The sequence below is a fragment of the Cyprinodon tularosa genome, unplaced genomic scaffold, assembly GCF_016077235.1.
Source record: "Cyprinodon tularosa strain WSP-4 unplaced genomic scaffold, ASM1607723v1 ctg674, whole genome shotgun sequence".
NCBI classification, from domain to species: domain Eukaryota; kingdom Metazoa; phylum Chordata; class Actinopteri; order Cyprinodontiformes; family Cyprinodontidae; genus Cyprinodon; species Cyprinodon tularosa.
Window position 1 is genome coordinate 599,948 of NW_024039423.1, and position 24,820 is coordinate 624,767.

The 24,820-nt window shown below is 37.2% G+C and overlaps 1 protein-coding gene across 2 annotated transcripts in view; it reads left to right on the top strand.

Annotated features, from left to right (window-relative positions):
- The window catches only part of LOC119771469 (receptor-type tyrosine-protein phosphatase delta-like), a 601,694-nt gene that overhangs the window by 220,489 nt on the left and 356,385 nt on the right, over positions 1-24,820 (top strand). Inside the window, exons 5-6 of one of the 2 annotated variants that reach the window (XM_038267465.1) lie at positions 4,605-4,678; positions 17,416-17,533. The gene's annotated coding sequence lies outside the window, so the exon portion shown is untranslated. The remainder of the gene's footprint in view (positions 1-4,604; positions 4,679-17,415; positions 17,534-24,820) is intronic. The other variant, XM_038267464.1, reaches the window with a different exon arrangement.

A 24,820-nucleotide genomic window follows, 5' to 3' on the forward strand; every position in this document is an offset into this window, starting at 1 on the left:
TCTAGCAGTATAAAATGTTTGTGCAAGCCTCTGTCACTCAGCTTTTAAAGGATTTATTCAACGACCCTTTCACCTCATTTGAGCTATGATTACACATTTTTTTGGAAATTCAGGGCCCATCTTAGGATAACACCCAATGAAAGGAAAGTGAAGAATGTAAAAGGTGATATCAGGCCTGGTAGAGAGACGCGGAACCTTTTAAGGTAACTCAACCAGTCGTCTGACTGACATGAGATGATGCAGTGACGGGAAAGGTGGTCTTTTAAAAGGAGGATCAATGGTATCATCTTTTCTAAAGCTCTCTGGAGAAAAAGGATGGCATAGAGGCATAGAATTTCATACTAGTGTCAAAGGAAGATGGAGCCACTCTTGAGTTTTATTTTGTACTTTACTTAATTCCTCTGCCTTAGTCTTTATGCCTTAAAGTCCCTCTTTTGTTTCTTAAGCCTCCTTAGCTTCACTGCTTCCCTTTTGTCTCTCTGTTTTCCCCTGTTTCTACCGTACACTATGTCACACACCATGCTCTTTGCCCTGACAGCATGCTCATCCTGTTGTGTGGATGACATATCTGAGTAATTAACATTATAGGCATGCCAAGCAGATTATAATAGCCTTTGGGGAGGAGCAGTTTCTGCATGATGGAAAGTTTTCACTCCAGTGGAAAACTCTGCCAAGACGGATTTAGCAAAAGAGGCAGGGTAGGGTACAAAGATTTCATCTGTGCTCATTTTTCTTTGGTTTTTAAAAAAAACACATATAAAATACAGTACCTAGGAAAAATAAAACACTTTGAAGTTTGTGACATGTCATAAGGCTTTAGAGCTAAGAGTAGCTCACTCTATGTTAAGAACGTTTTAATACTTCTACCCTAGTTACCTCAGCAAATGTATTCTGTCAACTTCAGCCTGACTATGCACCAATGCATGCAAACTTTTCTGACCCTAAATTACATCTTTTCACCATTTGCATAATAAGTTTAAATGCAGATATGATGGAGCAGCACATAAATTATTCTGCACATCTACTGGGAAAAGATTGGTACACATGCACAGAGAGGAAGATGTTAAAGACGCATCATTTTCCAAATGCTCATTTTTAGCTTGCTTGTTTAGGGCAGGGTGCAGCCGAGCTGATGTGCTGAAACACTGCGTTTTTGACACAATGGTGTCATCGTCAGGGACTGTGATGTTCAGCTCACACAAGCAAAAGTGTTGCACCTGCTGGTAGTGCGCAAGCACATACACAGGGTGTTATCAAAAACTGTGTCGTAATTAGCGTCTTTGGTAGATACTGCAGGTCTTTATAGCACATATGTCTTACACAGTTTCATCAAGAAGACGTGTGGTATACAGCATCTGCTGGAACAGTGCTGCAATCTGGAAACTTCAGTTTTTAAGTTAATTTTTTAGAAGGGTATAATTAGAAGAGTTTCTCTCTTTGTATTCAGTGGTTCTACGTAAAATATTTTGTTAAATAATATGAAGTGATCCAGGTTTAATTTAAAAAAGTTATAGTTCCCAAGCCATGCTGATTAGGATTAGATTTTGGCAGATTTTGGATGTGACTTAATATACTAACTTTATTTTTGTATTGGGCATTTTCGAATTATTAAATGGTGCAAGGATTTGCACATAAAAGTCACAAATAGATAAAGTATAATGTTTCCAGAAGAAGATAGACAGTGACACTGATGAAAGGTAACTATACTGTATATTAGCATACTATTGGAAAGTTAAATGGAAGGAAAAGTGCTTTTGTCAAAGGTACACAAGAAATAGGGGACATTACAGATTCTGGAGGAATATAAACCAACACCTATTCACATTGTGTGAACTACACATCTATAAACTGTAGCGCTTGGACTAAGAAGCAAAAAAAGTCAGTGTATATATATATATATATATATATATATATATATATATATATATATATATATATATACACTGACAGGTTTATTTGGTGGAGGGTGTTTTTTCTATTTATATTCAGGTGAAAATACTTACTGGTAGTTTGGAAATTTGTGTTTGGTTTGGTTGATGTTAACTAGTCTTTTGTGTGTATTTTGGTGATTCATTTATTATTGTTTGTCAAATTGTCTGTTTGTAATTGTCTGAAATGAATAAATTCCTATAAAATTCCTATAAAAATATTTAGAATCAGTGCTAATCTGCGGAGCCATGTTTGTTTTGTTTGTTTTGATCTACAATGTTAACGTAAGTCTACTTAGTGCAATCATCCACACAAAATTTTAATGGCACTTTTTGTTTCTGTCTGATCCCACATTTGACATCAATTTTCATTTTTCAGCTGGAATAATTTCCTTTAGTCGGTGTATCAATAACATTTGGTAGTGTCCAATCAATTGTCATGTCACCCATTCTTTTCTTTTTTATCTCGATAAAAGGAGCCGGCTGTCCAGCCTATACTTTAGTATTGCACGTAGAATGGGGGAAAAAAAAAAACAAGGACGACAACAAAACTACAAAACTTAACATCTATTTGTAAAGTATCAAGTAAAAAAGGAGCTACAGGTCAGTATCAAATAAATGAACTCAGGTTTAGATGTTTCTCCAATGTATCCTGGCTTCTTATATGAAAGATTCTCTATAAATAAAGATGAGGCCCCGTAGCACTGAACTAGAGTTTCAGAATTTAAAAAACACTTTGTCTTTCTATATAGTAAGTAAATAATTAAGGGAAAAATCTGAACACACCTTTAGTGCAGCATTAACGTGCAACTTTTTGAGGCTAATTGATGTTATTTAGTAGGCTAACATACTCATAATGTGTTCATGCTCTATAAACACTAAACAGGCTGCAGTCCAACATCATATTTCCTGTGTTTTTTTAGGAGCAAAATTTGTTGGCATTATTCTGCAGTGAATTACCACTCACTCATTACAAGATTAAATCTTTCAAAAATTAGTTTTGGCACAAAAAGAGAAGAAAATAAGGCTTACATTTTTATCTAACTGCTCCCACTTGGCTCCTGTTTAAAAGGTTGTGTATAGACAGGTAATATCTTCACCTCTATCTCAGCATTCTGGTGGTTTTACGAGTTGAGCCGCCGTCTCTGTTGGTTACTGTTCAACGGAAGGTCATAAATGGGCGATTTATGTCTGAAGTGCAGCCAGGAATGCTGATGGTACTGTCAGAGAGCAGAGATACTGTCTGGTCTGACTCATATTTAATGGAAACTGTAACGTCCACAACTCCATGTCCTAACTCATGCACTTCACACTGTGTGCTCACACAGTGAGAGGGAGTTAACATCCTCCAGCTGAGCGGTGGATATTATATAGAACGGCTTAATATGACGGATAAAGATAAGGCAGTAAATTGCCCCCCTTGTAGTACTAAAAGCAGTTTTTGCAATTTCAGCGTCTTGCATCACTTTTCAAATCTAATTTAAGCACGGAGCGTACTGCTGACGCCAAAATTAATCGTCATAGAAAGAGCGGAGAACACTTCATTAGCTCCCAGCATTCTTGTGCATTCTGCAAAGTATTACCTAAATGAAACACAAGAAATTAAACCCACAAGAACACAGTCTGACAATGTGATAACTATAACACAGAGTTCATTAAAGTAGCAACAGCTAATACAGTACAACATTGTTTAGCACCTAGTCTCCCGCCTCTTTGTATCTGGACTTCCACAAACCACAATTGTTAAGATATGGACATTTGAATTGCAGTAGGCAGGGGTCAATTAGCATATCTTCTTGGGTGACTGTGGCCATGTTTCCCTAAATCATTAAGCTAATTATATGAGCTAATTAATCAGTATGCTCGGAATGAGCTGCAAGAGCGGGCGCTACTCTTTGTTGGCTTGCATAATGAAAGGAGACCACTTTTAGATGGAAAAAACTAAGCAAAGGGAGGGAGGGAGAAAATCTTTGATCTGTAAAGTAAACATATGATTTTGTTTCACATCAAGTGACTGAGCAACGAAGATAGAAGCTGGGGAAGCAAGAAAGATTATTTGAAAGAAAAAAAACTTTGAATTGTAATGCTTTGTAGAACCCGAGTTTTCCAGATGGTCACGAGAAGGGACCAACATCCAATTATCGGTGTCATTTTCATGCAAGATAACACACAGGCAGGGGGTATGTCAATCACCGGTGATGCTGTGACATTCCAGAATGTGCTTTGCTTTTCTCATCTCAGTTAGTTCGATCTTAAACTGCTAATATTCAAACAGTGCGTGTGATGCATAGTTCTGGTTAGGTTTCAAGCTCATTTGACCACTTTGTTTAAAAACCTATATTCCTCTTTGTTGTGTATTACACTGTTGGAAATTAATACACATAGAAAGCCAAAAAAAACCTAAAACATTATGTTTCTGTAAGATGGAGGCTATGTGAGCATTTGTGCAGTAGCCCAGTTTTAGACATTCATATAAACAAAGAGATATACGCATAAAATATATTTAAAAAATATTATGTTTGCAATACAGCAGTTTGTACGATGCATGAAAACATGTATTTTCATCTTTATCCCTGCAAATCTTTTTTTTTTCCTTGTTTTTATTGTACAGTATGAAACATGATACAATACAATGATGCATTATCATTGCTGACTGCTTTGTCTTTCTCCTTCCAGGGAAATTCTGAGGAGTTCTGTTCCTTCTTCACTTTAGTCTGAACCAGCAATCGCAATTGCCTGTTCCAAAAACGGTAAGATCTACATTTTATAATCTTACTACATCTTTGATTTTATTACTTTGTAGCTAAACTGCAACAACAGTCCAATGTGAGCGCTGCAAAATCACTGCTATCCTAAGCTTATTGAGACTAGCAACACATTTAAATTACTAAGGTAGCATCAGATTACGGTAGTACTGTAATGTCATGGGTTAATTCCCCTCTAAATCCTTATTTTATTATCAACAGTCATATAAGAACACCTTTAAAAGCTATGTCTTTATTTTCTTTTTCTTTTGAAGTGGTATATATAAATCCGATATGAAAAGAAATGTTTTAAATATTTCATGTCCTCATAAGTCTTCAGCTGTTAATAAATCCTATATAGAATATTAAGAATTTTTGTGCAGTTTATAAACGCTTATTGAATGTTGGAGAAGCCATTCAGTCTGGTTAAGACCATCCACAAACATATCTGTTTGAAAGCATGTTATATAGTTAAGTAAAAAAAATGCTTGATTTATAAACCCCATCTATGGCTTTGTTTATAAACACTGCCGGATCCCAAAGTGCATTTAAAGCCTCAACTATTGTCAAGCCCCTACATTATTTTCTAGTCTATTTAATTGGTTTCTGCCTTTACAAGAAATCCGGCTATGAAAGATCATTAATAACAGTGGCGGCTGGTGGAGTTTTCTCCAGGGGAGGGCTATGAATAGACGTAGAAAAAAAAAAGTCAAACGTATACTAAGTTATCACACTAGTATATTTATATACAATAACAAAAACATTATAAAAACACTTAAAAAAAACATAATTTCATGCATAGGTTTACTTTTTGTACATAAATCTTTCCCTTCTGAGGCTCTGTGAAGGCAAATATTTGTTTTGCATGGCCCAGTATTGACAGACCTAAAAAAACAAACAATGTGCACTTTAAATAATGGAGAAACTATTGGTCCGCTTCATACTTTTTTTAATATATGAAAACTATTTTCTGAGAATGTTTATTTATGAACAACAATGCAAATTAACAAACATCTAGAAAAAGTACACTATATTATATTATTTTTCATGTGAATCCCAGATTGTTCATTCTTCTTTGCCTTTTCTAGAAAGTGTTTTAAATCAGTCCTACCTGCCTTTATCCATGCTGGGTCAGATCCTGACATTTGAAAAAGCAAGCAGGGAAAGTAGAATAAAGCTACATGCTGCTAGCCAGGCCTTCTTGCTAAACCAGGTCTTGAAAAGGGACATTTCTTGCCCCATCTCTTTTCCTCTCTCCAATGCATCTCCAACCCCCGCGACTCGACCTGTCAATCATCCACAAAGCATCTGCACTGTGGCGGGAGGTGGTTAGCAAATGCACTTCCGGTCAGCTCGGGGCGCAGCTCTCCTATACCTCTGTATTGCAGAGGAGCTACTGCGCATGTGCAACTTTTAACGAGAGTCTAGGGCTGTGTTAGAATTTTTTGGATGCACCTTCCAAGGACGCGGTCCTCATAGAAGACAATTTGTGTACTTGTACTCAAGAATTTGAAGAGGTGTACCTTTTTTGTGACAGATAAAAAAAAAATCTACAGTTAAAAAACAACAAATTTACAATGCACAAATAATTTTGCAACAATAGGGCTTGGTCGTCATGACGTAGGCACTTTGCGTCGCCGCCATCTTGATGGCCCCTTTTACCGCTGCTCAGACTACTGCCTATGACTACCGCATACTGTACTTCCTCTCAGCCGTGTTTTAATTTGATTAATTTCACCTTAACTTGATTTCAACCATGGTAAACCGTTGCTGTATTGTGGGCTGTAAAAGAGCAACACATGATCGCCATGGGAAAAACATAGAAAATGGGTTAACTTTCCACCGCTTTCCTGCCTGGAGGCGCAATCACGGAGACCAAGTGTCAGAGATAAAGAGTCGTCGGCTAGCTTGGATCGCGGCTGTAAGACGACCGAACATAACTTTCCACAGTATCCTGATGTCAATGAGAGTGTGTTCCCTGCATTTTCATTCTGGTACGTTAAAGATGCATGGTTTCATTTTATAGCCTACTTTGTTTCTTTCCTTCAAAGTTGGGATCCTTTACGGGAAAATAATAAAAAAGGCAGCGGGAAAAGGCTCAAATACGTGAGAAACCCAGAGGGTTTGGGGAGGGTTGGCATTTAACGTTACTAACTACACCTTTGAAACACCAGTGACGTGCGGTCAGGGGAGGCAGGTGAGGCAGTGCCTCACCAGCCATCATGGAAAGAAAGAAAATATATAATCATAAAGTAATTTAAATTGTTATATTCATCCGGTGGTTTGTACTAAAAAATATTCATTTTTCATGTAGCTTCACCAATTTCGATTTTTATTTGTTCAAAATCGCTGAATTTTCTTATTTTCCCATTCAAATGCTTGGAAGCGATGCCGGTGAGGCAGCAGCGAGCTCTGCCTCACCTTGGATTGCGCAACCCCTGGCTCTGCGCTGGCTGCAAAGCGGAGAGAGCTTGTTGCTGTACGGCGTCAATAAAATGGTTTAAACAAATGTAATATGTGAACTTATTTCTAATAATTTGGCTTATGTATATAATGTACAGAGCTTTTTGTCACCAACTGTGTTTGTGTAACGTGTTTCGTGTAATGAGCGATTATAAACGGCAGAGAACAAGTTCGAGGTGAGGCAGGCAGTTCTCTTGCCTCATGGCAGGGGGTGCTCAAGAGACTGAAAACATAAGGCAGGAACAGGACGGATCAAGGAAGGCTTTCTTCCCTGGCAGTGATCTCCATTGAGACAGAGAGACTTTTAAAACTGAAGGAAGATAAGGAGGACTTCTATTCATTTATAAGTAAAGGTAAGACAGTAATAACATTTATTTTGTTTTGTTTTTTAAGGAAATGTGTGTTTTGTGAGCTACAGTTTGTATGTGTAAGGATGCAGAAGTGAAACATAACCTGTAAACTGCTGTCAATCTATGCATCTATTTGCAAATCTGATTCTGATGACGTCAGTGCCTCACCAGCTATGAACCTCACCGCACGTCACTGTGAAACACATAGCAGCTAGTTAAAAGTACATTACATGCGTGAGTGGTTGTTAGCACTAGAGGTTAGCAGTTGCTAAACTAGCAGGTTCCAGAGCCCGTCTGAGCACAGCTTACCTTTGTACGGATTACTGTGTTCCCACTGTTTGCTGGCTTTATGATCTGCAGCTCCTGAACCCATCCATTCATGAACTGCACATGAGACTCCAAGGACTTGTAGCCTCGGAACTGTTTTGAAGTATAGGCTCTCACTCATCGGTGCTCCACTCATTGTTTAGAACTTGATCCAAATTGTTATTAATGCTGATTTTGTCAACATACCGGTCCTTGGCTTCTCTATTTAATGTGTCCCAGTAAATTCCAGATCTTTTTCGGGATTTTAACTTTTTTACTCTTTTTTCTCTCTACTTCTATGTCATTTCTTTCAACAACAATGTTGTATCAGAGCTATGTTTACGTTCGCGTAGCCCTCAATATGGCCGCCACGTCCCACAATGCAACTCGGATCCCGAGCCCTATAGTTCTGAACCATGCACAAATAGTGTTGAAACTAAATAACCTTTGGATCCTTCGAAGTCTTTGAAAATATGGAGAATTCAAACGGGTCTAGCCTTCGGCTTTCTCCACCTATGCTCTTTCGCCTAGCAACGGTGATAGTTGACACACAAACAGGAAAAGAATGAATACTGAAGTTTTCAAAACCGTTTCTTTTTATTTTTTTTTTATTTTTTTATTTTTTTATTGTAAAGTGAACAAAGACTACATTAATGAGAAGAAAGGTAAATAAAGGTGCAAACCACCAGGAGCATGAAATGTAATGATATAAACCTTAATCAGTTAAATAACATGATGCTGTCATTTTGCACATCTCTAAACCCTATTTTCAAATATTAATTACTAAAAAAATGTCCATAGCTGTATATTGTTTTTTTATTCTCCAAGTGCAAGTTTTATATTTTCAAAACATTTTACAGTACAGTATTTTATTGTTTATTTTTTAATTCTTCACTATTATGGTATTCTTATACATTTTTCTAAGTTCCACATTTGTGTGACCTTTTTGCTGCTAAAAACACCAGAATTTCCCCATTGGGGGACAATAAAGAAATGTTCTATTCCATTATATTCTTTAAAAGGGATATAAAGATATATAAGTAATGTATAAAAAAATATATCCCTTATATTCAACAACAATAAGTACTTAGTTAAGCAAATTGTGCAAAAAAGCAATTAAAAAATAAAAATCCTATCACATTTATAGTCCCCACACTGCAGATATATTATGATTTGTCCTTAAATTACAGCCAAACCCATTTACACAGTAACAGATAAAAACCTTTATATAAATCAAACATTACCCACCACATATCTGACTCAATAACATTTAAAACAACAGTTTTCATTTCAGAAGAGCTATTCACAGAACTATTCATACTTGGATTATATTAAAGTGAACTTCCTATATTCTCCACTGTTCGGTGCCAAGTCCCATTTCCTCTGATCACTGATCACTTACTAGGTCTCGCAATGAATCCTAGGAAAACAAAGGAAAGATAGGATACACCGGACCCATCCTTCAAATCGGGCATAAAGAAGGACGGATTTGTAGGCCGCATAACGAGGAGTCTTGGAATCCGACCAGACCTCGGCACCACGCTATGATGTAATCGGCCTTTGAATCTGGCCTTCGGAGGACACATCCCATAAATTCGAACAGAGTCAATGGGCAAAGATTTTTGCGCCCTAGGGCAGAAATACATCACCAATCCAACGAAAAATGGAATGACGCTTTACTAGTCAATAAAGATTCAATATTTATCTTACAAATCTAAAAAAATATATATTTAGAAATATTTTACATTTTAATTTAAAATTTTATTATAAAAAATTTAAAAAAATTTTATGTCTTAATCAGGGTCATTGGGTGTGGGGCGGCACCCTAGCTCTTTCTATTGGCCAGCCGCCACTGATTAAAAAACACAAAACTCAACTTTTGAAATTCTGCTTATTATTTTCAAATTTCAGTTCAAAACAGACTCCTTTTGTGAGCTTTTGTAAAGTTAAATATTATCACCTTGTATTTATTGAATTCTAATTGAAATTGAAGATCTATCTATCTATCTATCTATCTATCTATCTATCTATCTATCTATCTATCTATCTATCTATCTATCTATCTATCTATCTATCTATCTATCTATCTATCTATCTATCTATCTATCTATCTATATGTGTGTCTGTATGTGTGTCTGTATGGTTATACATATAGTTTTTGTGTAAACCAATCTTTTTCTTTGTGATCAAGTATCAATGTGACACAAAATCTGAAAATGGTAAACAAGTGAGGCCGCAGATATCAAATATGGGGTCAGACAACTAAATGCTGTTAGTATGGATTAATGCACTGAAATCATGCCAGTCTGGACATGATGTATTGCTCAGTCACAGTAAATTGGTTTACCTTTTGATATTAGATTTCATACAATAATTTTGTTTGGTGGATAAAGTAAACGTAATCTCTTTGAACCTGTCTGAATGCTGCACAGACTTGAATACATTTGTCAATAGCCGTTAACCAAATTATAGAGTAAAAACCTACAACCCATATTTGATTCACTCCTAATCACAGCATTTATTGTCTGCCTACTGAAACGAAAAACAGCATAAATGCAAAGCTAAAGCATGCAGATGGTGCCCTCTGGAGTGCAGAAATCACTACTGCTGCTGCTCGTGTCTGCCTGTCACTGTAGAGGGGATGGGCCCACTCACACTTCTCCCAGCATTTTGCCTGAGGACTGACAGGTGCTGTCAGCATTTTGTGGCACTGTGAGCATACAGGCAAACACATACTGAGAATATTCCTGAGAAAAATCAGAAATAAGCTCACTCAATTCATGACCCGAAAGCACCTTACCCTCTGTGTCAAAATAATTGCACCATTTACCTTACACTGCACTGTTACCCATAAAGTAGCACTTTACTCTCCACTCATTAGTTCACTCAACCACAAAATGTTCCATATGCTCTTATAAATCAGTTCTTCTCAAAAAAGTCTCATTATCATTGCCTTAAAAGTGTATTGGTTGGGATCATTAAAAGTGCAGTTGGTGTCCTCTGGAAGTTGAGTGAAGTTTCCCACTATCACAGTGGTGTTTTTCAGATCAGTGAGCAGCGCTGCGGTTTCCCCCCTAAGGATTTGCGGGTGCAGCTGTAATTGGAGCGTTTGTGTTGCTGTGAGTTACTGTTCCCTGGGTAGAGGCCAGAGCAGAGCAGAACATTCATGTACACGTCCAGAGAATATCCTGTGAACTTATCAAGTGCTCTTGCTGAAACAGTAACGTGGGAATCGAATCATGAATGGGCTGCTCTTCTTATTGAGATCAGGCTCTCGCTTTAGTTTGTCCTTTTCACCAACTGCTTATAATGTCCATTGATCTTTGTTTTGTTAGGCTTTGCAGAAGTATTTTTTTCTTAGAATAAGTGAAATTTTCTTGGATTCAGGAGATACAAGAGAGATTCTACAAGTGGAACAAAACAATTTACACTTAAAATAAGAAAACACAATAGCATTGTCTTATTTTAAGTGCATATTATCTAATTATTTTATTTTAATAGTATAAATACTCATTCAATTGGCAAACTATCTCATTTACCTACTCAAATTAAGGGTAAATACACTTAATTTAGGACATTTTTACTTATTTCTAGATCGTTTTTCCAGTGTGTTTGTTTTTTCCGCACAACAGCTTTTTGAGAAATGTAAGAATTTGAGATCTACACTATTGTGCTCTCTTAGAATTTTTTTTCCTTGTTCTTTTTTTTTTCTAGATTGCTTAAATATTTTAGACCTTAAAGGTACTTAAAAAAAAAGCACAGTCACAAACCTGTATCCACTGCCGAGAGGGAATGCCTATTAAACGCGTGCGAGAGCATGCACAAGCCCATTTCACCACATGCAATCTCCTCGTATGGCTACAGCGATCTTAGACACTTTTTCTTTTCCGACTCTCGGCCATTTTCAAAGAACCACGGTAAGAAAGGTGAGCTTTGATGGTTGACCAAAACCGTAGCTCACCACAGAAATATGCCTGAACGTGTGTATGTGCACAAAAATATAGCTAACTTCGGACCAGCATGTATGACTGCCTTATGTAAAAATATCATTAGAATGATTGACAATTAGGAGGACCACTTATTTAGATGATCCACCTGGAAAAAGAAAATCCTCCACTATACCCTTAATACATCAGACCATCAGATCCAAAAGAACAAAATAAGTTTTTCAATGATTTGATTTACAAAGGAGAAAAAAAAACAAAAAACTGCACGTTTACACTTAATTTCTAAGCAGCCAATCACATGGCGGCAACTAAGTGCATTTAGGCATGTAGACATGGTCAAGACAATCTCCTGCAGTTCAAACCGAGCATCAGTATGGGGAAGAAAGGTGATTTGAGTGACTTTGAACGTGGCATGATTGCTAGCAAAAGTAAAAACCATTCTTTCCAGACAGCATTTCGAAACAGTGATCCATGCATTTGTGATCACACGGCTGGATTACTGTAACTCACTTTATACAGGGGTCAGTGACTTGTATATTTCTCATCTTCAGAGGGTTCAAAATGCTGCTGCACGTCTTTTAACAGGTACACGAAAATTCGACCACATTTCCCCTGTTTTAGCTTCCTTACACTGGCTGCCAGTACATTTTAGGATTCATTTTAAAATTCTTTTATTTGTTTTTAAAACTCTTAATGGCCTTGCTCCTTCTTATCTGTCTGAGCTGTTACATTCTTATACACCCTCCCGTTCCCTCAGGTCAGCTGATCAGTTGCTTCTGAGGGTCCCAAAGACAAAATGCAAGCTCAGAGGAGACCGTGCTTTTTCTGTGGCAGCTCCTAAGCTGTGGAATGATCTGCCTCTGAGCATAAGACAGGCCTCTTCTCTTGCTGTTTTTAAGTCCCTTCTTAAGACTCATCTTTTTTCCTTGGCCTTTGGCACAATTTGAGAGGTTTTACTTTGTTTTATTCTTTTTGTATACTAATATGTATTTTACACTCGTTTTTTCTCTATTTTATAATTTTATTGTATTTTATGATTGTGTACAGCACTTTGGTCCTGTTCGGTGTATAAAGTGCTTCATAAATAAAGTTGGTATGGTATGGTATGGTATTGTTGGTGCCAGAAGGGCTGGTCTGAGTATTTCAGAAACTGCTGATCTACTGGGATTTTCACGCACAACCATCTCTAGGGTTTACAGAGAATGGTCCGAAAGAGAAAAAACATCCAGTGAGCGGCAGTTCTGTGGGCGGAAATGCCTTGTTGATGCCAGAGGTCAGAGGAGAATGGCCAGACTGGTTCGAGCTGATAGAAGGGCAACAGTGACTCAAATAACCACCCGTTACAACCAAGGTGGGCAGAAGAGCATCTCTGAACACACAGTACGTCGAACTTTGAGGCAGATGGGCTACAGCAGCAGAAGACCACACCAGGTGCCACTCCTTTCAGCTAAGAACAGGAAACTGAGGCTACAATTTGCACAAGCTCATCGAAATTGGACAATAGAAGATTGGAAAAACATTGCCTGGTCTGATGAGTCTCGATTTCTGCTGCGACATTCGGATGGTAGGGTCAGAATTTGGCGTCTACAACATGAAAGCATGGATCCATCCTGCCTTGTATCAACGGTTCAGGCTGGTGGTGGTGGTGTCACGGTGTGGGGAATATTTTCTTGGCACTCTTTGGGCCCCTTGGTACCAATTGAGCATCGTTGCAACGCCACAGCCTACCTGAGTATTGTTGCGGACCATGTCCATCCCTTTATGACCACAATGTACCCAACTTCTGATGGCTACTTTCAGCAGGATAATGCGCCATGTCATAAAGCTGGAATCATCTCAGACTGGTTTCTTGAACATGACAATGAGTTCACTGTACTCAAATGGCCTCCACAGTCACCAGATCTCAATCCAATAGAGCATCTTTGGGATGTGGTGGAACGGGAGATTCGCATCATGGATGTGCAGCCGACAAATCTGCGGCAACTGTGTGATGCCATCATGTCAATATGGACCAAACTCCCTGAGGAATGCTTCCAGCACCTTGTTGAATCTATGCCACGAAGAATTAAGGCAGTTCTGAAGGCAAAATGGGGTCCAACCCGTTACTAGCATGGGGTACCTAAAAAAGTGGCCGGTGAGTGTATATTCAAGCTCATCTAGAAGATATATCGGGGGGGGGGGGGGGGGGGGGGGATGAAGGCCTAGGTGGTAATGATTGAAATGAAATATGGCATGAAAAACATGACTTGAGTAGAAAGGAAAAAATAAGTGCAGTCAAGTGAGTCTGACTAACTTTGAAACATGAAGTAAGGTGGACTCTTCTGGGAAGCTCAGTCTGTTGGGAGTGGCATCTGAATGGCCTCTTGGAAAAGCATTCAGGCATTAAATGTAAATTGACTGTGCAGCTTCTTTGCAAAGAGGAGTTGAAACATGATTTTTTTTTTGGTGCTCTCTTATCGAAAATGTGCATCCATCCACCTGTCATATGCAGCTGTGTTTAACAAAAAAAACAAAACAATAATCCACACTTGCAGCAGTCAAGATTGAGGAAAAAGTATAAATTTGACTTCCAAATATTGATCAACTTCTGAAAAAAAAAGAAAAAGTCTGTGATTCAAGGGTGTGTTAATGTCCAATAATGCCTTTTACCCAGTAAAGACAGAGATGACATAAAGAATAGCTAGCCATGCGATTCATCACTACATTCACCTCTGTGTTGCTGGACATAATTTTACGACTGGTCCATCCCTCTACCTCGTAAGGTTAGGTAACCTGATATAATTGTTTCCCCACTTCTTAAAATTTGATATATGACTTCATGGTACGCATTGTGTCCATGAAAGAATGTGTATGCACAAGCAGGCGTGTGTTATTGGGCAGTCCAGGTACAGCCAGCTGCAGTGATTTATTATACGCCTTGAAGGGACTTATACTTTTATGGAGTCATGAGGGACATGTCAGCCGAGTATGGTATTTTTTCTATTTTTTTTTTTCCTGCGGGGGTGTTCAGGGTGGCAGGTTAGGCCTGATGACCGTGGAGAGGCATGCCAAAACAGCAGAACAAGTTCAGCTTTCCAACAACTATCAACATACAGCTGTACTGTATATCTAGATAAAAGCCTAAATCAGTAAAATTAGTTTAGCTCAGTACTTTATATGCTGCAAATATATCTTATTATATATATATTTATATATATTTAATTTGGTGTTAACAAATTGTTTTCATTCTACTTTATTACAGAAAAAAATACAATGAAAATAATACGGTTTAATTATATGTGTAATTTTATGTAATTTCAATTGATATTACTAATAAGGGTGTTGCAGTTCTTTTTTATGTGGTAACAGTATAACAGAATAACTCTCTTTTAACATTATTATCTCTAATAAGTCCACGCTCCAGATTCAATTCTATTGAGTTTATTTATATAGCGCCAACTCAAAACACATGTCATCTCATGGCACTTTACAGTTCACCAGATCATACAGTCAAATTAATTCAAAGTTTTTTATCCAAGGAAAACCAATTGATTGAATTGACTCATTGACTTGAATGCAATCCCTCAAACTAATCATGCTTGTAGCGACAATGGAGAGGGAAAAACTCAGGATAACCTGAGCTATCTCTAACTATAAGCTTTTTCAAAAACGAAAGTTTTAAGCCTACCCTTAAAAGTAGACAGGGTGTCTGCCTCCCTAAAACTGGTAGTTGGTTCCACAGGAGAGGAGCTGATAACTAAAAGACCTGCCTCCTATTCTACTTATAGACATTCTAGGAACCACTAGTAAACCTGCAAATTGAGAGCAAAGTGCTCTGTTAGGAACATGAGGAACAATAATATTTCTGATATAAGATAGAGCTTGGCCATTTAAGGCTTTATATGTGAGAAGGAAGGTTTTAAATTATATTCTGGATTTAACAGAAACTCTGGCTGCAGCATTTTGGATCAGCTGAAGGCTTTTAACTACAGTTTGTGGACTTCCTGATAGTAAAGAATTACAATAGTCCAGCCTTGAAGTAACAAATGCATTGACTAAATAGATTAAAAGCAAAGAAAAAAACGAGTACTTCCCTTTTGGAAAGAAAATTAAAGTTTCAATACATGGAGTTAATGAGAGCACAAGTTGTCTTCCTTGAAATAAAGAGAGTTAAGAACTTAACCACTAGGCCAGTAGTACTTTCTATGGGAAAGAAAAAAGTACTCACAGTTGATAGCAGCAACAGTGTGACTAATATTGGAGACACATCTAAACATAGAAGACATGAGTTAAGGCTGAGTTATAGTTAGAGTTATAGCTTTGGGGGTGTTGCCTAAGACTTAATTGGTCGAGAGGCATTCATACGGATGCTGGTAAAGTATTTTCCAAGAACACAGGGGATTATACTATAACCAATGGAAAGGTATTTAAAGAGAGAAGAAATAACTCTAAAAATGGTTTTCTGTCCTATTGAGGCATTATTTCTTATCAACCTGATTCTGTCTTACAAAGCCTCCAACTCATAAGGGAACAATAAATAGAAGAAAGCTTTTTGACGTCTTTGTAAAGGATAACAAACTGTACCAAGAAACAATTTCAGACTATATAATGCCTACAATCCATCTTTATAACTCACATTTATGTTTTTCTCACCCTTTCCTCTGGTCATCCTTCTTCTCCTGAATAAGGGATGAAACTGTATGCTGAATTCGCAAATTCTATTCTGAACAGAGCAGTGCACATGGTGTCTGCACCGAGACACACAACCACTGCACATTTATGTCACGGTCCTCTCTTCCAAACTTATACCTGTTAAGTTTATAAATCTCAGTTTAGGAATACTTTCTACCAAAATGAATAATCAAAAGGTACACATGTAAGTTCTGTAGATTTGTCCAAATTACAAAGATGGTTAAACACAGAAGCACTGGACCAATGCTAATGATGCTACCTGGTGTAATAAAAAGTGTGTTTCCTTTGACTTACACTTGTTCATACGTAAAGGCTAAAAACAAAATCACTGGGCTGGTGGTACTATCTTTGTTTAAGAATTCAGAAAGTATATAGAATGGTTGGGAGATATAAACTATCTTAGTGGTAAATTCCAACAAAGACAAAAAAAAAAAATGCTTCAAGCCAAGGAGTATTGATTTAACACAAACTTTGCTATTTCCGAGGCAAATGTGGAAAAGTTGAAAAGCACTTTAATATTTGCTTTATTTAAACAGCTGCCATGGTCAAAGAGAAATGTGTACAAAAAAAAACTACAAAGAAAACCACAGAACTAAAGAGTATATGTTATTTATAATTTGCATTTCCTTACCAAACATGAATATTACAGTATATATATACATGAATATTACAGTATATATATATATATATATATATATATATATATATATATATATATATATATATATATATATATATATATATATATTTTTTTTTTTTTTTTTTCATCAGGCTTATCGATGCCAAAAACATAAAACTTCTATTAGAAATCCACTCACTGAGTTCTTCTTTTGCTCTTTTAAATATTCTAATTCTGCTGAGCAAGAAGTGACTAATGCTGGTTCAAAAAGAAGCTGCATTTACTGTAGCAGAATAAACTCATACATTATGTGATTGTGTTTATTTTTTTCACAGAAATATCTTTAAGGCTGAAACTAATTCAATTGACTTCTCCTTTTTCTCTTAGGTGGGGTCAAAGGGGGTTTAAGTAACAGTGGTGTGTCGGCGAGGTTAGTCTGCAGCAGCAGGGAAAGCATGGTGGCACCTGCATGAGCCCGGCGGGGAAGCCTCGTTTCTCTCAGTGAGTATGTCCTCTTTCAAATAAATCAAAAATGTACTGTCAGTACTGACAGTAGCACAAGAAAGGTTTATAAGATAAGAATTAACTAAAAGATGATCTGCTGAATAAAAAAAGTCTAATTTATTTTATCCAATTGGAGACAGTAATCTGACCACAACATTAACACCACAATTATTTAGAGTTTATCAATCCTAAAATATTGTTTCTGAGATTTTACAACCTTAACTAAAAAGTATAGCCAGACCAAATAAAGCATTAGCTCAGCTCAACTCAAACTTTATTTATAAAGCACTTTTTAATCAACAGGGGTTGACCAAGCTGCTGTACAGGAATCACAGTTCCAGAGCATTAGATAAAAACTGAAAGCTAAAACACATAAACACAATACAAAAAGAAAAATTGAGTGGAGATAAAATATAATAGGGTAAATGTTTCAATTGAAATAAAAAATTTAAATAAAATAACATTTAGAATAAGATAAAAGCATAGAGTTAAAATTACATTAATCTATCAGTGGGAACATTCATCAACGAAGTAATGAGACGATTTTGGATAGAAAGAATGGCAAAAAAATGAAGTAAAAAAAAAAATAATTGAAACTGGATCCTACACAGCAAAGTCAGCAGCATCAATTTGATGGGTTGCAAATTCTTAGTGTTTCACCAAATTTAAATAAGGCATGCAATACCATTATGTACTGTAAAAGAATATCCTGTATCACCTGGCATAAGGCCTCTGTAGTGAGGAAGTACATTCTGCCAGGTCATAAATATTACACTGTAAGTATACAGAGGGTTTTTGGACCTATGAATTATTACATAGTCCAGTGGCTCTTTACCAGCCATGGAGTGCACCTCGCTCAGATGTTTCTCAGCAGCAAGGCATGTCTGGGGAATTGTAGTTATAGGCCCTGCACATACTGTATAACTGCCACTGATACCAGGAATCCATCATGGTCATTCCAGATACTACGGAATGTGCTATGACTTGAGAGGACTAAGCAACAGTTAGCCTGAAAACAAACAATGATGAAAGCAAAGTAAGAATTACTGAGGCGCCTCCAGATTTTCAATGGAGGAAATCAAAATGAGTCAGTGTCATCTACATTGATGGAACAAGGATGTGAAATTAACCCACCTTTTGGGTCTTTCTCTCTATTCAGTTTTCGTTTGCAATGGATAATCGTGTAACTCAAAAGAGCATTAAGCTGACAGCTAATAGAACTGATTATGCCTGCAGAAAGAGAGTGAAGGAGATCAAAATAAGCATCTAAATGAAAGAAAAGAAGGGACTTCTGCTCCACGCGCTGCATTGTCAGACTAAAGAAATACCAGCTTGGGTGAGCTCTTCTGATGATTAGGGAAAAAAAGAATAATCTCTAGACTGCTGACACATTTCTTTTTAGCAGCACCAGTCTGAAAAAGGCAGATATGCTTAAGAAAAAAAAAGAAAAAATTACAGAGGAAATCTGTGTAAGGTCAAATAACATCCAGTCGCTTCACAAAATAAATCTCTGCTAAGCCACAAACACATAGGATGAGGAGCTGAAGTACTGGCTACAAAAGAAAAAAAGAGGCCAATATTAAATGATTACTGACAACTTAGATAACCTTTAAATTACTGGGTGAAATACAGGACGTGTGTCTACAGTGAGTGTTCTGTGAAAAGAAAAGAGTAAATAAGAAAAGAGATCATGTGCTGTGAGAATAAGTTAAAGCAGTTCCTAAAAAAAGAAAGAAAAAAAAAAGATGTTCATATCAATTATTTGGAGGGATTTTTTTCGAGAGATGAAAGAAGTAATTGCGGGTATGGATTTAAGTCCTCTTCCCATTGAATGATCGTTAGCAGCACATTTACCATTTTATTATCAATGTAATTGTCAGGTTCAGGGGAGGGTGTCACTATCCTTAGCAGATTTGCACCCTGGAAGTTGGTGAACTTGGGTTAATTTTTTTAAAACTTATTTGTTAAATTGTTTTATTTTAAACTTTCAGGCAATTCTAAGTTTATTTCATATGATAATGTCGAGCTATTTTACATAATTCATCCTTCACTGCTGTTTTTAGAGATTTTTAAACACTGTTTGTTTATTTGGAGGTTAATATTTTTGCCAGTAAAGTTCTGTCAAAGATTAACAAAAAAAGGAGAGGAGTCTGGCTGCAAACCTGCACTGTCAGGACCCAGAGCTGCACTGTCAGGACGCAGAGCTCCACTGTCAGGGAAGCAGAGCTCCACTGTGAGGTCTCCTGCACTGTTAGAACCAGGCGTTGATTCGAAGACTCAACATCCCCCTCATTTTGAAGTAATCCTCGCCTATTTTGCATACCAAAATGGTCAGCAAATTGGGTGAGTAAAACACAGCCCAAGCTGCGTCAGTTCAAACATGACTCAAAGTTGTTGTTTTTTCCGAAAATAATAGGACTTTTTTGAACAGCAGTAATAAAGATATGCTTGAGAATATGTCTCTTTGTATTACATTTCTTCTACATCATGTCAACCACAAATGCAGAAAATTTCAGACTTCTAGCTACAACAGTCCCAAAGCTGTAAGGCTTTGAACCTTTGGTGTCAACAGCGTCTCCAAATCTCACCAAATGTGCCAGATTGTGGCAAATTGTGCTAAAGGTTTCAACTCAACTATTTGACCCATAGAATAACACTGAAGCATTTTGATGGCCACAAAACATTTATGAAGCAAGTATTTTCCACTTTTTTTTCAGAATCAGTGCATATAACAAATGAAACATTTATAAACCAAAAATAACATAAAAATCTATAAAAATAGTTAATCTGCTGCTTTTCAACCTAAAATAAGCCCCAGTGCCTTTTCTGGGCTGATTTTTATTTTTTTTCAGCCTTAGGCATTGTAATAAAACAAAATCAACGTCCAAACTTAAAAGAATAGGACCATTGTTATTATTCAGCTTCGAGCTGCGCACACTTATCCACTCTCAGCTGTGTGTTTCACTCTTTCGTTGCCGGTAGCACGGCTCTGCTTTATGCAACCCAGCCATGTCTAGCCTTGTTTGAAACCTTATTCCATTGGCTATAAAGCCAAACAGCCCACGTGGTTTTAACCAATAACAGCAGGACTCTATGAGGCGTAATATTGCTCTACTCTTTGCGTCATTGGCTGACAGGCAAGGGCACTTGTGAGACTTAAGCAACTCTCCCTGGCTCAAATAGAGCCATACAAATTTGCAGACACTTTTCTCTTGTAGGTAAGAAGACAATGTAAAGAAACAAACCAAACATTGCAGGCTAACAACTGAGGAAATAAGTAATAGGAAGTAAATATAAGCAAGAAGCTAAGAATTAACTATGGCCAGCTAACTTTTCTGATGTCAAAAACTGGACGTTATGTGGTGATTTTGTCATAATGCAATGTTTTTATTATGAATATGCTGGATAACTTCTAATCTGTTGACCTTTATGGACGAATGGAATGTAAACAATTGAAGATTGGACTTCTGGATGCAATCAAATTTAAATTGTTGTGGCAGCTTTGTCATGTTTACACTTTGACATGCTGCTATATCGGTGTTAATTGTGCTTTTGTGCTCGCTGTGTCCATAAAATGAACTTGGAGAATCTAAACTTTCCATCAATGTCTAACATATATTGGTAAACATTTTACCGGTGTAATTTGCATGCGTTCTGAGTTGTCAGTTGTAAACGCTTTGATACGGGTCACCAACAATGCGGTGGGTTTGGAGAGGCTACAGTAAAAGCTATCTCCACGAAGCTAGCTTCCTTTCACAAAAAAGTGTTTTAATGCTTGAAAGTTATACACGCGCACAATTTACTCCCCAACAAACTCCTTTCTGGAATAATGGATATGTGCTACACAGAAATAAGTCTCAGTGTTTGATTCGCTGGATGCAAAAGGACATTTGGTCTACAAGACATCCTCCAAGACAATGGAGGTTGGCTGTCCTGTGAGGATTTTTGCTTACTACATAATTTAAACTGCTCCTATGCTCAGTTTAACACCGTCATAAACTCTAATCCGGCAACAAACACATGCTGCACACTATTCCTGAAGGCTTCAGATTCAACTTCAGAAATAAATGTCTGAACCTGACTGTGCAGAAGACATTAAAAGCCAGCCATAAACAGTTTATCATTAAATTAAAAGCAAAAAAAGAGCACAAAGTAGTGCATAACTATGAAGCGGAGGGAACATTAAGTGTGGCATCCATTTTTATTCAGCATAGATAGATAGATATATAGATATATCTATCTGTCTATATATATATATATATATATATATATATAATGTGTGTGTGTGTGTGTTCTTGATGAAATAGCATCCTCAAGACCAAAGTTTAAACAGTTACGCAATGACACAAGCTTTGAATATCTTATAAAGCACTGTTTAATTCATATTTGCAAGGGAACGACATTGGCACAACTGCAAATCTTCAAAGGCATGAATGTTCACCAGACTGATAGGGTGAATCAGAAAACCATTAGTCAGAGAAACAGCAAAGAAACCCATGGTAAACTTTCGTTTGTGGCACAGATCTCCAGCCTTCTCTGAGGAATAAGTCGACAGGATCATTACATATATCACAATACAAGTCTGATCTTTATCAAATAAAGACTGAGAAATACTGGGAAAAAGTCCCTGGCAAGTCAATTTGCAACTTGCCATAAGCAAGGTGCAAATGGACTCCCTACATTGGAGCTACATACACAACAAAGATGTAAAAGAGGAGGCTTTCTCCTGATTGTACACACATTTTGCAAATAAAGCCAATTTGATTAGAGTATGAAAGGGCTCAGTAAATCTAGCCAAACCCAACCTGAACCGGCAGGCATAAAGCCCACAGAGCCCGAGCCTGACAAGCCTACCTTAGATTGTACACTGCAGAAATTTAAATACAAGTAAGTTTGCCAAGTGGATAATTTATGCTTAAACTAACAAAAGCACTGGGCAAAATGCTTAACAATTACTAATTCTATGGGCAAATCATGTCATTTAGATTCTCAAATACACTTATATGAAAAGATACTTGCTTATTTTCAAATTGGATTTTTGAGCGTTGGCCCAAGCTTAAAGAAAGCCCAGTGTAAAAAAAATACATTTTTGAAGGTGTTATTGCTGACTTCTTGTACACGAAAAACCAAACACACAATCAATTTCATGTTTAATCAATCACTTTGTAGGTGGTACATTTTTTATGTATCCTCAAACCATGAATTTGAAGAGTATATCAGAATGTGATCTGCATATTCATGCATATTTAAAAAAAAAAGTGCTTGCACATGCTGCCTGCTGAATTACACACACAAAACGCTTTGCACCTTGGATGAAGAACTATAGGTTTGCTCATATTTTAATACATGTACATTAGTTAATTACTCGCAAGCTGTTTGTTGTGCTTAAAATTAACATCAGGACAGTGATGGCAGCATTTTAATGTGGGGATTATTACATACAACAGAAACAGACATCCAAGCTGCTCATACAGGTAAAAATAATTTTTGTTCTGGTTGTTGTATATTGAAATATTGATTTAGAGGAGCTGAACATAAATTCATACCGTATTTTTTGGGATTTGTATTTGTTCAATAAAAAAACAACACAAACAATATATATATAACTTTCATTTAACTCTGTAATCATAGCTTACCATGGTGCAGTCAGTAACAATAAAAAAACTGTTTATAAATTTATATTAAGATTTTTGTTTGTCAGGCTTAATTAGTCTGTTTGCCGTAAGGAACAAGAGCCAGGGATACTTTTGAATGTCACCTTAAATAGGAGCACAAAAAAATGCAATAAATATAACAGATATCAAATCTTATTTATTATCCACCACAATGTAAATACTGTTTATATTTTTATAAAGAAAAAAATATGGATAAACAAAGAAACATACATACAAGAAGCTGAGAAACATAACCCAAAATTTGGTGACAAATTTCATCAGCAAGAAGTTACCAGAAAAGCTATACACATCTATAAATCACCACAAGATGGAGCTATACTTCATCATTTCTATTTGAAAAGAATCCACTCTGAACTACTCTGAACTGCTCTGAACATCTTGCACATTTAGCGACTGATTAATTATTAATACCAATGTCTTCAGCTTATTCTAATCTGTCATTTTTTAGCCTTTTTGTAGGTTAAACTTCAGCAAGATCTCTGCTGAGTTATTATAGAATATTTCCCACCAATATTGGTGACATCCTTGTTTTATTTCTAAATACTGCACAAGCTGCACTAAATTAAGTTTCACACATCCTAACATTTCCTATTTCATGACAATACATGCATGCATGTTCATAGAGGTGTCTTGATGTAGAAGCTTAGACCTAAATTACAGTTTGAACCAGTAGATGGCAGTCTGTCTATAGATAATCCTCAGGATATTATTTCCTCTTTTGACTTGCCCTGCCACCATCAACAAAAGTTCCTCAGAGGCAACATCTTCTTTTGTGGAGTATAATGTACACTATATTGCCAAAAGTATTTGCTCACCCATCCAAATTATTGGAATCAGGTGTTCCAATCACTTCCATGGCCACAGGTGTATAAATTCAAGCACCTAGGCATGCAGACTGTTTTTACAAACATTTGTGAAAGAATGGGTCGCTCTCAGGAGCTCAGTGAATTCCAGCGTGGAACTGTGATAGGATGCCACCTGTGCAACAAATCCAGTCGTGAAATTTCCTCGCTCCTAAATATTCCACAGTCAACTGTCAGCTGTATTATAAGAAAATGGAAGTGTTTGGGAACGACAGCAACTCAGCCACGAAGTGGTAGGCCACGTAAACTGACGGAGCGGGGTCAGCGGATGCTGACGCGCATAGTGCGAAGAGGTCGCCAACTTTCTGCAGAGTCAATCACTACAGACCTCCAAACTTCATGTGGCCTTCAGATTAGCTCAAGAACAGTGCGCAGAGAGCTTCATGGAATGGGTTTCCATGGTCGAGCAGCTGCATCCAAGCCATACATCACCAAGTGCAATGCAAAGCGTCGGATGCGGTGGTGTAAAGCACGCCGCCACTGGACTCTAGAGCAGTGGAGACGCGTTCTCTGGAGTGACGAATCGCGCTTCTCCATCTGGCAATCTGATGGACGGGTCTGGGTTTGGCGGTTGCCAGGAGAACGGTACTTGTCTGACTGCATTGTGCCAAGTGTAAAGTTTGGTGGAGGGGGGATTATGGTGTGGGGTTGTTTTTCAGGAGCTGGGCTTGGCCCCTTAGTTCCAGTGAAAGGAACTCTGAATGCTTCAGCATACCAAGACATTTTGGACAATTCCATGCTCCCAACTTT